This window comes from Chaetura pelagica, unplaced genomic scaffold, assembly GCF_000747805.2.
Source record: "Chaetura pelagica isolate M959 unplaced genomic scaffold, ChaPel_1.0 scaffold174, whole genome shotgun sequence".
Classification (NCBI taxonomy): domain Eukaryota; kingdom Metazoa; phylum Chordata; class Aves; order Apodiformes; family Apodidae; genus Chaetura; species Chaetura pelagica.
The window spans coordinates 3608795-3621390 of NW_009953722.1; positions in this window are offsets into that span (position 1 = coordinate 3608795).

Consider the following 12596-nt stretch of genomic DNA (forward strand, 5'->3'; position numbering starts at 1 on the left):
GACAAAATTCCATCACTATTGGTCATCTCTAATCACTGTTCTCACCTCAGTTTTGCATAAAACGCTTGATGCCACACCATGGCTTATACGTTACAGCAGGAATTGAAGGACCCATTGCTACATTCCTTCCATTACTTTGCTGTTGTAGAGGGCAGGCTGGAGGGCAGAACCAAGGCAGGGTAGTATTATTTGCATATGACTGTAGTTCACAGGAAGTTCAAAGATTAAGCAGGGCCCTCTGGCAGGTTTTGTGTGAACACAGATGAAAAACATGATCCCTGCCTTCAACTGCAATTTAGCTCCAAGGGTGTTTTCACCTGAGCTCAGTCTGCAGCAGCAGTGAGTGAAGGTTCTTCTCACCTGGTGATGGGGGTAGGGTGGTCTCAGCTCCTGTCCCAGCTCTTCGTCATGTACATTATCATTACAACTTTTCTGACTTCCCCAGAAGGGTCTTCATCCTATGAGAAACACTCAGAGGCCTGAGAAGATGTCCTCTGTCAAGGACACAGCCAGCTTCTGTAAGGCCAGCATCACTAATCCCTTGGAAGGAAACTCATGTGCTGTAACAGCCACCAGGGACATCTAAGGAGCCTGGGGTTGTAGCAATAGTGGGGGATAAGGGAGAAGAAGTGGTAACATTTCATAAGTTGATGAAGCTCTTCCTACTATCCTGACTATCAGCCAGCCCCTGTCAGTGATCCCTAGTCATTTTTTAAGTCCGTGGTCCATCATCCAGGTCTCTAAGGAACTAAATGTCTACATTTTGTGAGTATCAGCTCCTTTACAGAGGAAGGGTGACTTCAGCTGTCCCCTCTTTGCAGCAGCTGTCTGACAGACAAGCAGAGATGTAGGTCAGGAAATCAGCACCCACATCACTCCGCACCACTCGCAGTACATGCTGCCTGCTTCTTGATTTCCAGGTCAAAAGAGATGGGCAAGAAGTAGCAGGGGAGGGAGAACTATGTATTGCAGTAAAAGTAGGAAATGGAAAGAAGCTGAAAATACTGTGGCAGATCTACAAGAGGAGAAAGGCAGCAGAGGTGTTGTGGGATCAGAGGAGGCTTGTACGGGGCCAGGGGTCCTGGATCCTGCAGTCCAAAGAGTGTTGGGAGATGGAGAAGACTGCAACAGCATGGACCTGAGATGGTTATGGTGGAAGTGGAGGGAACACCAGGGAAAACCAGGTCACATATAAATATTTCTTTTTAATTAGTTCAAACCCACTTTCTGTTGTATTTAATGCAGAATGTTAATGAGGTAATACCTGTTGTCACTTGCCCAGGCTCATTATGCACAGCTTCTTTTTGAGGCTGATTTCTGTCACGTAATCATTTGTAACATATTATTACATCAGGGCTTATGGGATAAAAGATGTCTTATTTAACATTAGAGATGACCTTTTATATTAATTTCTGGAACTTTATTACAGTTTGCAATCGACCTAAAATTGAAGGTACACTGGTAAAAAAGAACAGTCCAGACTCTGTCTCCAAAACAGACATTTTGTTTCTGATCTCTTCAGTGCTCCTAATTCAATCTTTCACTTTTTAAATCTTTCAGATCTGATTAAGTTCTAATGCAGCTTTAGGTTGGAAACCTAAATCATCAGCACTGCAAAGATGACTGGTAAATATATTCTGGAATGAGTCTCATGCTTTTCCTTTCTTGAACTCATATCCATTTCTCAGTGAAAGATGACAGGCAAAAAATCAGCCAAAGAATCCTGTGTCACTGAGCATTGTCTTTTACAGAGACAAAAGCTACTCATATTCAGAGTAAGCTTTACTGACATATGCTTATACATAGATACAGAGAAACATCTAGTAATAGCTGTGGCTGTTGATGAAAGACATTAATTTTAAACTTTCCTTACTTATATTAATAAAAATCACCTTTGCTGAGCCCCAGTGCAATTTTGTTGCTGCTCTGCGAATCAGTTGCTCAAGATCTCCTCCTGTTCCAGTTCAGGCTCGAACTCACTGTACATCAGTGTGCAGCATCTTGCTGGAAGTCAGAGATAAAGCAATGGATGGCACATGAAGTATTGCAGGTACAACTATTTGTCTAAGCTGTTACATGAAAATATTTGGTGTCTCATTTTTTTTTAACATAAATTTCTGGAGTCTATTTCAAAGTTATCTAAGGAGGTAACCATCTTTTGGTGTAAACTGTCAGATGCCTCTTTGTATTCACTAGGAACAAATTCACTTCTCACCCTGGTGCAGTTCACCAGGCTCTTGGTTTCCAATTGCAGGAATCCATACTTCACTCCCCAGCACTGGCCAAACAGTGCTTTTCCCTCGTGGGTCTTTCCTTTCTCAATGGCTCACTTTAATACATATTTTTTTTAATACAATCATCTCATTTTGTTCTTTAAGCACGGCGAGTTTTGCCTCTTTTGTATTCAGGTGTGTACTGGTTTGATTCTGTTCACTTTAACAATGGGTAGTAAGAATTTGACTGGCAGAGCTGTAATTTTATGTTATCTTGCCAGAAGCAAGTTGTTTGTGGACAGCAGCCCCGTGATCTGAAGGCAGCAGTTCACAGCTTGCCATGCAGTCGCTGCTTAAAGCACTTACCAGGAGCTAAGTCCAAGCCATGTTTAATTCAAACTAATCTGGGCCAAACTTTACAGCTTGGGAGATCAAGAGTGTCATTTCATTTCAACAGTTCTCTGGCATTCTGTTTCTCTGCTGACTGGTTTGTACACAGAAGAAAGGGTGGAGGAGAACAAAACACAGGGAAAATGTACACAGGCAGTGACAGTTCTGACTGTCTCTTCTGATACAAGAACCAGGTGGCAGCAGATAGCAAAATAGCAGGTGGTAAAGGACAGATTCAGAACAAATAAAAGCCCTCTGTAAATTTTGTTGAAGCTGTCTGACATAATCACAAGGTTGGGGGAAAGACTGACAGTCAGATGATAGCATAAACAGAAAGAAACACACAGTTTTTCTCTTGAGAAACAAAGTATACATTTGAAGGAAAACAGCAGCTTCCTTAGCCCAGGCTGGGCCTGTCTGTCTGGCAGAGAGAGTTTATGCAGGGTCATTGTCCCCTGCGGATGCCAAGGGCACACAGCCCAGGGAGAAGGATGAGTCCCTGCTAAGACCTTCACTGCATCTGCCTGTGGGCTCTGCTGTGGGATGAGACGTGGCCAGAGCAATGTCCCTGAGCTGGCTCAGTGCCTGCACAGAGGGCACAGAGCAGTGGGAAAGCACCCGAGTGCTGTCACTTTGCTGCCCGAAGTCAATATGACTGATGTGCTGATGCCAACACGTTCTGTGTCAGGCCTGAAGCCTCTGAACAAAAGGCTGGGTGATGGGAAGAGGGCCACACTTTGTCAAGGAAAAAGAGGGGGTGCCTGTGCATTTTTGTGATATGCAAGTTGCTAATAAGCAAGAAAGCACCGACTGTGCCTCACCAGAGTTCAGTTGGTTGCTTTCCTCAACATAATGAAAGAGATCTTGGCATTACCCTTCCCAGCTCCACACACCCATGGGCCACTGACAGGTTGCAAACCAGTTGGCACAGAGAGCACCTTCCTCATGTAGGCAGGCCCTTCCCACCACTGCCTGCAAACAAAATGTAGAGAATCCAGCATCCCTGTGCTATAAAGCTCTTCTGAAAGTCCATGCTCAATTTGTTCAACTTCTCCTGGAGCAACAGCACTAACTCAGTGATGGTTTAGGACAATTTCTCACACGTGACTGAGTTGCTCAAGGATGGATGTTAAAAGATGTTGGAAATGTTTTGGTGCTTGTTGGAAATGGCACTGATGGGGAGCTTCCATTACAGCTTCAACCAAAAGCTTAGGTGCTTTGCAAAAAGAACCTCTACAGCAGTTTATTGTGATACCATAAATAGCAATGAATCTGAAAACATTAAAAAGAGGGATAAAAATAAAAGCAGTTTTGCCACTCTAATACTTGCAAATTCTAAATAAATAAAACACTGTTTCTAATTTTGGATAATCACTGTGCTAGTGATGCCCAATTAGTTTAATAAATTGCCAGCAAAACAACTGAAAACACCTGTACAATGATGCATTTGTCTCTCCCTCCCAGACATTTCACTTGCACAGATTTATTAAATCAAGACATAAAGCATGCATAATAATCCCTCTTGGAAATGATCTGCTACTTTGCATAGAAAATAAAACCACTAATATTTTTGTGTGAGGTAGAGGGATAAGAAAGGTCTATAGAATGGTACAGAGTTGGAGAGGTTGTGTAATAGAAAACTGAGAGAGGATAGATTAAAGGATCTGGATGGATAATTGAGTCTATAAATTAGGCTCAAGGTGGACTCACAGGGCTGTAAGGCCAGTTGAAGTATCAGTACTATGCCACAGAACTGGTTTCTGTGAATATTCGTAGGGGTTTATGAGCCCAGAAAGCTCAAGATGACAGAAGTAAGTTGAAGAGCACTGTTAAGGTTGGGAAGCAAAGCGAATTTAGAAACTGGCAAGACTAAGGTCATCAGAATTTTTCCTACTTAAGTCCTATGGGAGTTCTTAATGATCCTCATAGAATGGTTTGACTTGGAAGGGACTTTCAAGATCATCTATTTACAGCACCCCTGCATGGTCAGGGACACCTCTCTCTAGACCAGGTTGCTCAAAGTCCCATCCAACCTGCCCTTTACCACTTCCAGGGATGGGACTTTCACAACTTCCCTGGGCAACCTGTTCCAGTGTCTTACTACCATTAAAGAAATAATTAATCTAAATCTCCCCCTTCCAGTTTTAATCCATTACCCCTTGTCCTCTCACTACAAGCCCTTGTAAAAAGTCACTCCCCAGCTTTTCTGTAGCCCCTTCAGGTACTGGAAGGTGCTATGAGGTCTCCCCAGAGCCTTCTCTTCTCCAGGCTGAACAGCCCCAACTCTCTCAGCCTGTCTTCACAGGAGAGCTGCTCCAGCCCTCAGATCATGATGTGTTCATACACCAGTTTCCCGTAGGACCCTTATCAGACTGACCATTTTAGGACTGAACTGGAATCACACAGACACAGGCAGTGTCACCCATTGCCACTCTCCTTACACTGTTACAGGAGCAGGACGAAGCAGCAGCCACCATGGCCAGAGCGTACTGGATGCTGACCAAAGACGAGACCCCTCCAAAGGCTGCTGTTCCACAGCAGTGCCAGGTGAGGTGCACAACCTCACTTCTCAGTAGCTGCCACCAGATGACTGTTCCTCAGCTCTTGGTGCCTGGGGTCTTTTACAGAAATACTGACCACTTTGGAAGACAAGTTAAATAAGGCAGAGGGGCAAACCTGCTGGTTTTTGCTGGAGGGTAATTCTGCTGTTGATTTCAGCAAGGCCAAATTCAGATCCACTCCTGCTTTCCCTTCCAGACCTGCACTTGAGCAGAAAGCACAGAGGAAGAAGAGAACAAAGAAAAGACGAGCATTTGAAATACAGCATGTGCAATCCACTATCTCCATACAGAGTCATCCTGTCTGGATGGGAGAAGGAACCATCTGAGGATGCCACACTACAGAGCCATGAGCAATTAAGGTAATAGGATTAACCTGCCTTAACTTTGTTTGAGGGACATATGTGTCAGCCCAGGATAGCCCTTAATAATGGAGAGCAACAGGTAGCTTCAATACTTTAAACCACGTGTATGAGGAAGACCCTTCATAGCATGATGCCTGGCCTGTTTCCCTCTGTTGACTATGTTGGGACACTAAAGCTATTTTTACCTTGGCATGTATTTTGGCACAGCAGAAGAGTAAAGCAGCTGGAGCTGAGTTCCCAGCACCCACTCTACATGTAGTTTGGGGCTCTGCTTTGGACTAGATTTTTCTGGCTCCCCTGGACCAGCTATCCTGCCTAGAACAGCTGTTCCACCAAAGACACATTTCAAAGTTGCCTGAAGGATTCATTCAGACCATCAGGCCTCTCTAGAGACAGAAGGACCTGTGGTACACACCTGGAACAAAGCTTTTGGTTGTTTTCTCCAACATGAATTCAGCTTAGAAGACCAGCTGCTCCAAGAACTGAGCCATAAACAGACCCAAGGATGAGATTTGCTTTAGAGCTGCATCACCACACTGACCCTAAATATTGCTGTATATGTATCAGGACAGCTAGCTCAGACTTAGAAACTAAATGTTCAGATGCCTGTGTTTGGTGAACACCAGGCTTACTGACAACATTTATAAACCCCAATCATATTTTAATAAAGCCAAGCAAAATTATTTACATAGTTGCAATTATCACAAATCCTTTTGAAAACTTTTTGTTCAACAAATCTTCAAGCATGCAGGGAACAGAGTGAAAACACAGCAACAGTATTTTTCATTAGAAATTAATTAACTACAGAGGATTACTAAACAAGTTACAGGTTATCATTGTAGAGTAACTTTTCCTACCAATTTCAAAAGCAAACTCCTAATTCAAGGAGTAATAAATACAGCAGCTTAAACAGGTTTGGAAGGAAAGGGTCCTGTCTAAATGTAGAGCACATTCAATGCAATTTCTCTCTCTGTTTTCTTAGATGTAATGGAAATGTGCACAAATCAGTCTTAGCTGTGAGAGTTAAGTCTATTTCTCTATATTCACTGCAACTTCTCTAGGGAAATTCTGGCTCTGATAATAAAAGACCCCTTTATCAATTTCAGAAGGGCCTAGATTTTATCCTAAGCTTCCCTTTTCTAGGAATTAACATCTTTGACATGAAGGTTCCTTTAAACATTGCAACATCCTTTGACTAGAAAAAAACCCTTCATATTCCTTGCTCAAGCTTTTCAAAATATTTGTTAGTAAAGAAAATTTACCTTCTTAGATGGTTGCTCTTCTTTATGAGAACATCAGTGAGAACACAAAGAGCTTTTCTGTTCCCACCAGAGATATCAAAAGCACTTGACTTCTCAGGTGCTTGGCCTGGTCACTTTGGTTATGTGTTCCTAGGCTGAAGCTTGTAGGGAAGAAGAATAGTACGTTGTAAAGCCAGAGTAAGTGGGAAATAACAGGTATTTTATGAGCAAGAAGAAAAGATCCCCAAGTGCTGGACTACCCAAAGGGCTAAGAGTGGCACTGCAGGAGGTAGCAAATCCTCCAGTGGAAGGGGGAATCATAGAATCACTGAATGCCAGGTTGGAAGAAGGCACCTCAAGAAATTCTCTGGCCAAGGTGGGAAAGCTGGTGGTTCAGTGTTCAGTGACTTAGTGCATATACATCTCTCTGCCATCCCATCCTATTTGGGACACCACTATCTGACCTGCTTTGAAAATGAATCCTCAGATCCATAGTCAGAGCTATAGAAACAGCAAATTTTGAGTCTGCCCCAGAACACACTTTACCTTTAAACCCAGATGTGTTTGATGCCTTTTTTTCACCAAAATAAAAATGTGAGGCCAAAGAATGTTTCCAGTTCTTCAAAAACCAAATGGTGTAAAGCGAAGCAAAAGCCAGGCATGCTTCACAAAACCAGGACAGTGGTCCCTGCATTTTTTTGTGTGATAACTTAATGGTTAATGTGCTTACCCAGCACACAGAGGAGCCTGGCTCAGTTCCCTGCTCCTGCTTGTGCAGATCCCCTGTTTGAGTGTGAGTGTTGCAGTGATGCCCTTTGGACTCCATGTCCTCAGTCTAAGTATTCTAAGCACTTTTCATTTGCTGCCTCACACTTTGCAACATTGAAAGGTTCCAGCTCAGTGACACAGATGGGAAAATAAAGGGACTTTTATACAACACTTCAGTAACAAAAGCTAAAAGAATAATCTTCTCTTTTATGTATTTCAAGGACCTCTGTTGAGGTACAGTTTGAACTTCTAGTTACACCCCTACTAAACAGTAGCCACACATCTGCTGAGATGATGGCCCTGAGCTGCTTGTGCAAAACACCTTTTTCCCTTCCTGGTGCCACTCCAGGATGCCCTTAACAGCAGGAAGAGCAACATGAGAGCTGGCAAATAGCTGTGAGGATGAGATCTCTTGCCAGAGACCTGTGTTATTCACATGCAGATAATCTTGTGAAAATGAGAAATAGTTACACTCTTCCTAGTTTACATGCCATGAGGAGCAAAGCTGTAGAGAGACTTAACATAAAAAAAAAAAAAAAAAAAAAAGCCAGTTCCTGGCTTATACAAGCACCTAGAGTTTTTACATTATCCCAGAGGTCAGATGAGTGCAAAATTCATCTTCAATTCTTCATGCCACAGGCCAAGTTCTTAATTATATTAATGCCATCCAGTTAAGGTCTCTGAGCTCTTCACAAAAAATGCTAGCTTGATGCACCCCAGCACCTCTTGGCTGTTGGGACCAGAGTCTATCTACTGAGAATTTGTTTCTTTTGCTGAGATCACCACACTTCCTGATGCCTCAGGAGCCAAGTCAGACAAAGCACAGAAACGTGTGAAATGCTCTGTAGGCATCAGGACTTAGTTCAAGCAACGGCCTTGCCTTTATGCATCACTACCAACTGATTTCTTTATCACCCTGGGGAGGTGAGGTTTGTCCTTTATCTTTGTGCTTCAGCTCTCTGCACATTATTCTTCAGCAAACACTGAAATTCACCATAAATCCACAAGCAACCTTCCGCCACCACCACCATTAGGCCCCTTTGCTTTGCTGCAGCTTATTCTGCCTTGGTGCAATTGTTTACTCAGGTAAACAGTGTTCCTAGATTTTTAAACTATTGCAGAAGACAGTAAACATGATTTTAGATAATTTTTTTAATTATTTTTTTTTTTTGCCAACTCTCATTCCACTATTTCCTCTCCCCTCAGTTCTCCATCCTACTTTGTATCTTTTCATCCTAAAAAGATTTTCTCCATTATGATCTCTAAACTGTTCACATTCCCACTTAGGCTACAGGATTCTTGTTTCAAGCAACAACAATTTATGCTTTGTGCTTCAGGTATTTCCTAGAGATAAATAATTGTGCAAATTCTCTGCTAGAGTAGTGCTATGGAGGTCAGAGAGGCTCTGCCAGTTCTTGCTAGCAAACCCTTTGACCTGATATTTCTAACACTTCCTCAACACTACATCTGTTTTGATGTAACTTGCATGTTAAATATATATATATATATGTATATATACATTTATTTTTTATTAGGACTATTTAAAATACAGAGTTCTTCAATTTGGACAATAACAATAAGCAATTTAGGAACCCAGAGAAGTTAATAAGACTCACCACTGAGCAATGCTGTCAGACCTCCTGATCTCAATGGATTGCCTGTGGCAGTCTCAATATCCATTATTTATCTGGAGATAATTTCTTTTTGCTCAGTATGATGGAGTTCTCAGAAATAATTCAACTGGAAGGAAAGTTACCTTGTCAAAAATTCAGCATCTTAACAACTGAAAAGAAAATTTGTGAGATAAGAACTATCAGATAGGAAGAAGAAGTATTTGAAGAAGTGATACTCATCTGAAATAAGTCAAAGACTCAGACCACTTATATGAAGTGGAACATTCATCAGCTCTGCTTATTCTGGGACAGATTGGTAGGGCATTAAATTGTACTAACTTTCATTGCAGCTAAAAAAATGACATCATGTCTGTTTTTGCAAAACAATGAGAAAACAATATCCTCATCCACTCTGCTGCTGAGGGGTGCTTAATTGTTTGTTTCACCATTTCTATGCAAATAAGCAAAACATTTTAATAAACATAATGACAGAAATGCTTTATGACTGATTGCATTACAAGTATATTACCACTGTCAAGCTTTGCACACACAGCCATATCAATTCATCTTCCTTCTTTTTTTTTTTCTACCAGTCCTAAGCAAATTCCCACATAGTGGCACCACAAAATTAATATCCCAAATGAGGCAGAAGTGACCTCCTGTTTCAATAGTAACAGGTATTATTTCAAGTATTAATTCATGTCATTTTGCAGTATGTTCCTTCACATAACTTACAAGAAAACCAGTTCTGTGCTTACTAGTTAAATGATCAAAGTTAAGTACTCATATAAGCCTGATACCAACTGAAATCTGGCAGCTCAATCTACTCTGCAGAAAAAAAGTGAGCAACTAATAACCTATGGGTGTTCATCACACATCACTGGCACTGATGTTGCAGCAATATCTACTTGAGAATAGACCATGGCTCTAATATTTGCATCCAGAAACTGTATCTACAGAAATGTGGTGTGGATTATGTTAAAGCAAAGCACTGACTTTTTAAAAGGGTTAATGTGGTATAAGAAATACAGGCAGACACTGAATATAGACATGATAAGAAGCCCTCCCTAGCTTGCTCTTCATGCCCAGCTCTAAGTACCAACACTTTTCCTGGCACAGAAGAGGAGACATCACTGGATGGTGGAAGTACCTTTCCTGTGAAATAGGCACACAAAGTCACTCAGTTCCTCCATCACTGGTGAGAATGCCCACAGGCTGCAGGTTCTGAGTTACATGTAAAATTTAAGAAGGGACCAGCCTCCAGGCTTTTTTGGGAGGATGAGTATTTCTTACAGCCTTTTCAGTATTCTGGAGATTATTATCACCCCAGGAAAAGAAAGACTACGAAACACTATTCCCAACTCACCTGCTGGCACACAGACCAGACTTGATAAATACTATAAATTATGTGTATGCACAGGGGATTATTTTGAAAAGCAGTGCTTTTCCTGTTGCATAGTGTCTCAGTGTTTTATATCCTCTGATGTCCTCTACTAAATGCCTCTGTTTGTCATCCTGGGCTTCCAGTGTTTTACTGGTGGAGACCAGACAGCTGTTTCTAGTCTGGTCTTCACAAGTTACATGAAAGCAGCAGCAGCAGCAGCAAATGCTTTTCATCTTTCACAGCCAAAGACACAAAGACAGAAAAAATGCAATTCTGATTAACAGACTCTTATTTGCAAGAGTGAAATTTCTTTGGGAGGTCACTTCTGCTTCTAAGACATTCATTCCTTCAGAAAAGGAATACAAAAAGCATTGTTTGTACAATATAAAGAGTTTACAACAATTTACTGCTTTTGAATTATTAGTCATCTTTCAAGAGCCCAACCCAATGGCTGATTTCACATTTGACTTTTTGGACATAAAATTCACTCAGTAACGAAGAAAGACAACAAAAGTATAAAAGCACTTGGGGTCGGTTCCTGCTCTGAATCAACATTGCTACCTCACTGGCAAGAGACTCTGGATTGAGCTCAGCACCTGCAGCAAAAAAGACTTCACATAAAATGTGATCTCACCTTTAACAAATATGTATCTCCAGCTATGCTGAACTTTGCCAAAGACTTCCCTTGGTGAAATATTGATTTTTCTTCATTCCATCTTCCAGCAGCAGCAGGGATCTATAAATCCCACAGTGGTCTCAGAACAAGACTTCTGGATTTAATGTCACAGTATCACCCACTTGCAGTATGGTCATTTTCCTAGAGAAAGAACTTCCTCCTTTCCTTTCTTGATGCCTTCCAATCTGTTTTTCCTATTTTGCTGAAACAAACATTTCTTTTGCCACTCATATATGCTGATCTTAGAACAATATTATTGTTTACATAGTAACATTTGAATGCTGGGGAGCCCTTCCTTCACAGTCAAAATTAACATTCTGGAGGTTTTAGAAAGAGCTCTAGATGCTAGTTTTCATAGCTGTGTACACATTAATCCTGCCTCCAGTTAATTGATGAGATGAAAACTGGTTAATTTTCATACTCTTATCACAATTTAAAAAAAACAAAACAAACCACACATTGTGATGTTTTAAGCATCACAAATGCCATAGATTAGTGAGGTACAAAATGACTACTGAGCTAAAGTTCCCAGTAAGGTCTTAAAGAAAGAGGGGTTTTATTCCATAGTAAGCAAAATTAAAACGTTGGAGAAATCACTACTGTGGTTTATTGAAAAAGTGGGGTTATTTCTATTGCTGAACAACCAGGAAAATAAATCTCTAATATGTTTTGACTGCTGAAAAGTCACTTCAGCTGCTCTCTGCTTATGCCATGTCTCTTGGACTTGGTGTGTAGAGCAGGTGGTTTGAAAGCAAGGAGAGGATGGCACGTGGAAAAATGCTGAAACACAGGCAAGATCTCAGCAAGTCTTTGGGGTCTGGATGTATCAGATTATTCTGAAAGAGACTTTGAGCTGTTATTTAATCCACCAGCTTGGCTAGTTGCAGGCTTATGGGGTTCAGCATGAGTCTTGACTCAGGTGTTTCACCTGTTCTTACCTCTTCAGAGACAGAGATTCCTTGACCAAGGAGGTGCTGCCTCTCCCCACTTTTTTACTCCTAGGTTGATTTCAGGCAGCCAGCCCTGAGCAGAGCCCTGAGCAGCCCCCTGAAGAGGGAGAGCTGTCGCTGTCGAGCCAGGGGCTGGGGAGAGCAGGGACGCTTGCTGGGCAAGAAGAGCAGGGACCGGGTGGGAGACTCAGTGTCCTGACGTGCTGCAGAATACACCTGTATCTGCTGCTGGTGTCTCACCCCTCCTTTGTGCCAGGCCCTGCTGTTGCTCCAGATGCTGACCAGGTTCCCTGGTCACAGGCACAGCCTGTGCACAACCTCACGATGGGCTGGTTGTCATCCAGAAGATTGGGGAAGTTGTCTGTGGGGCTGTCAGGGTCAGGCTCCTCTGCTGCCACCTCCTGTGCTGCAGAACTGGAGGGTGCACAGTGCCCCTCT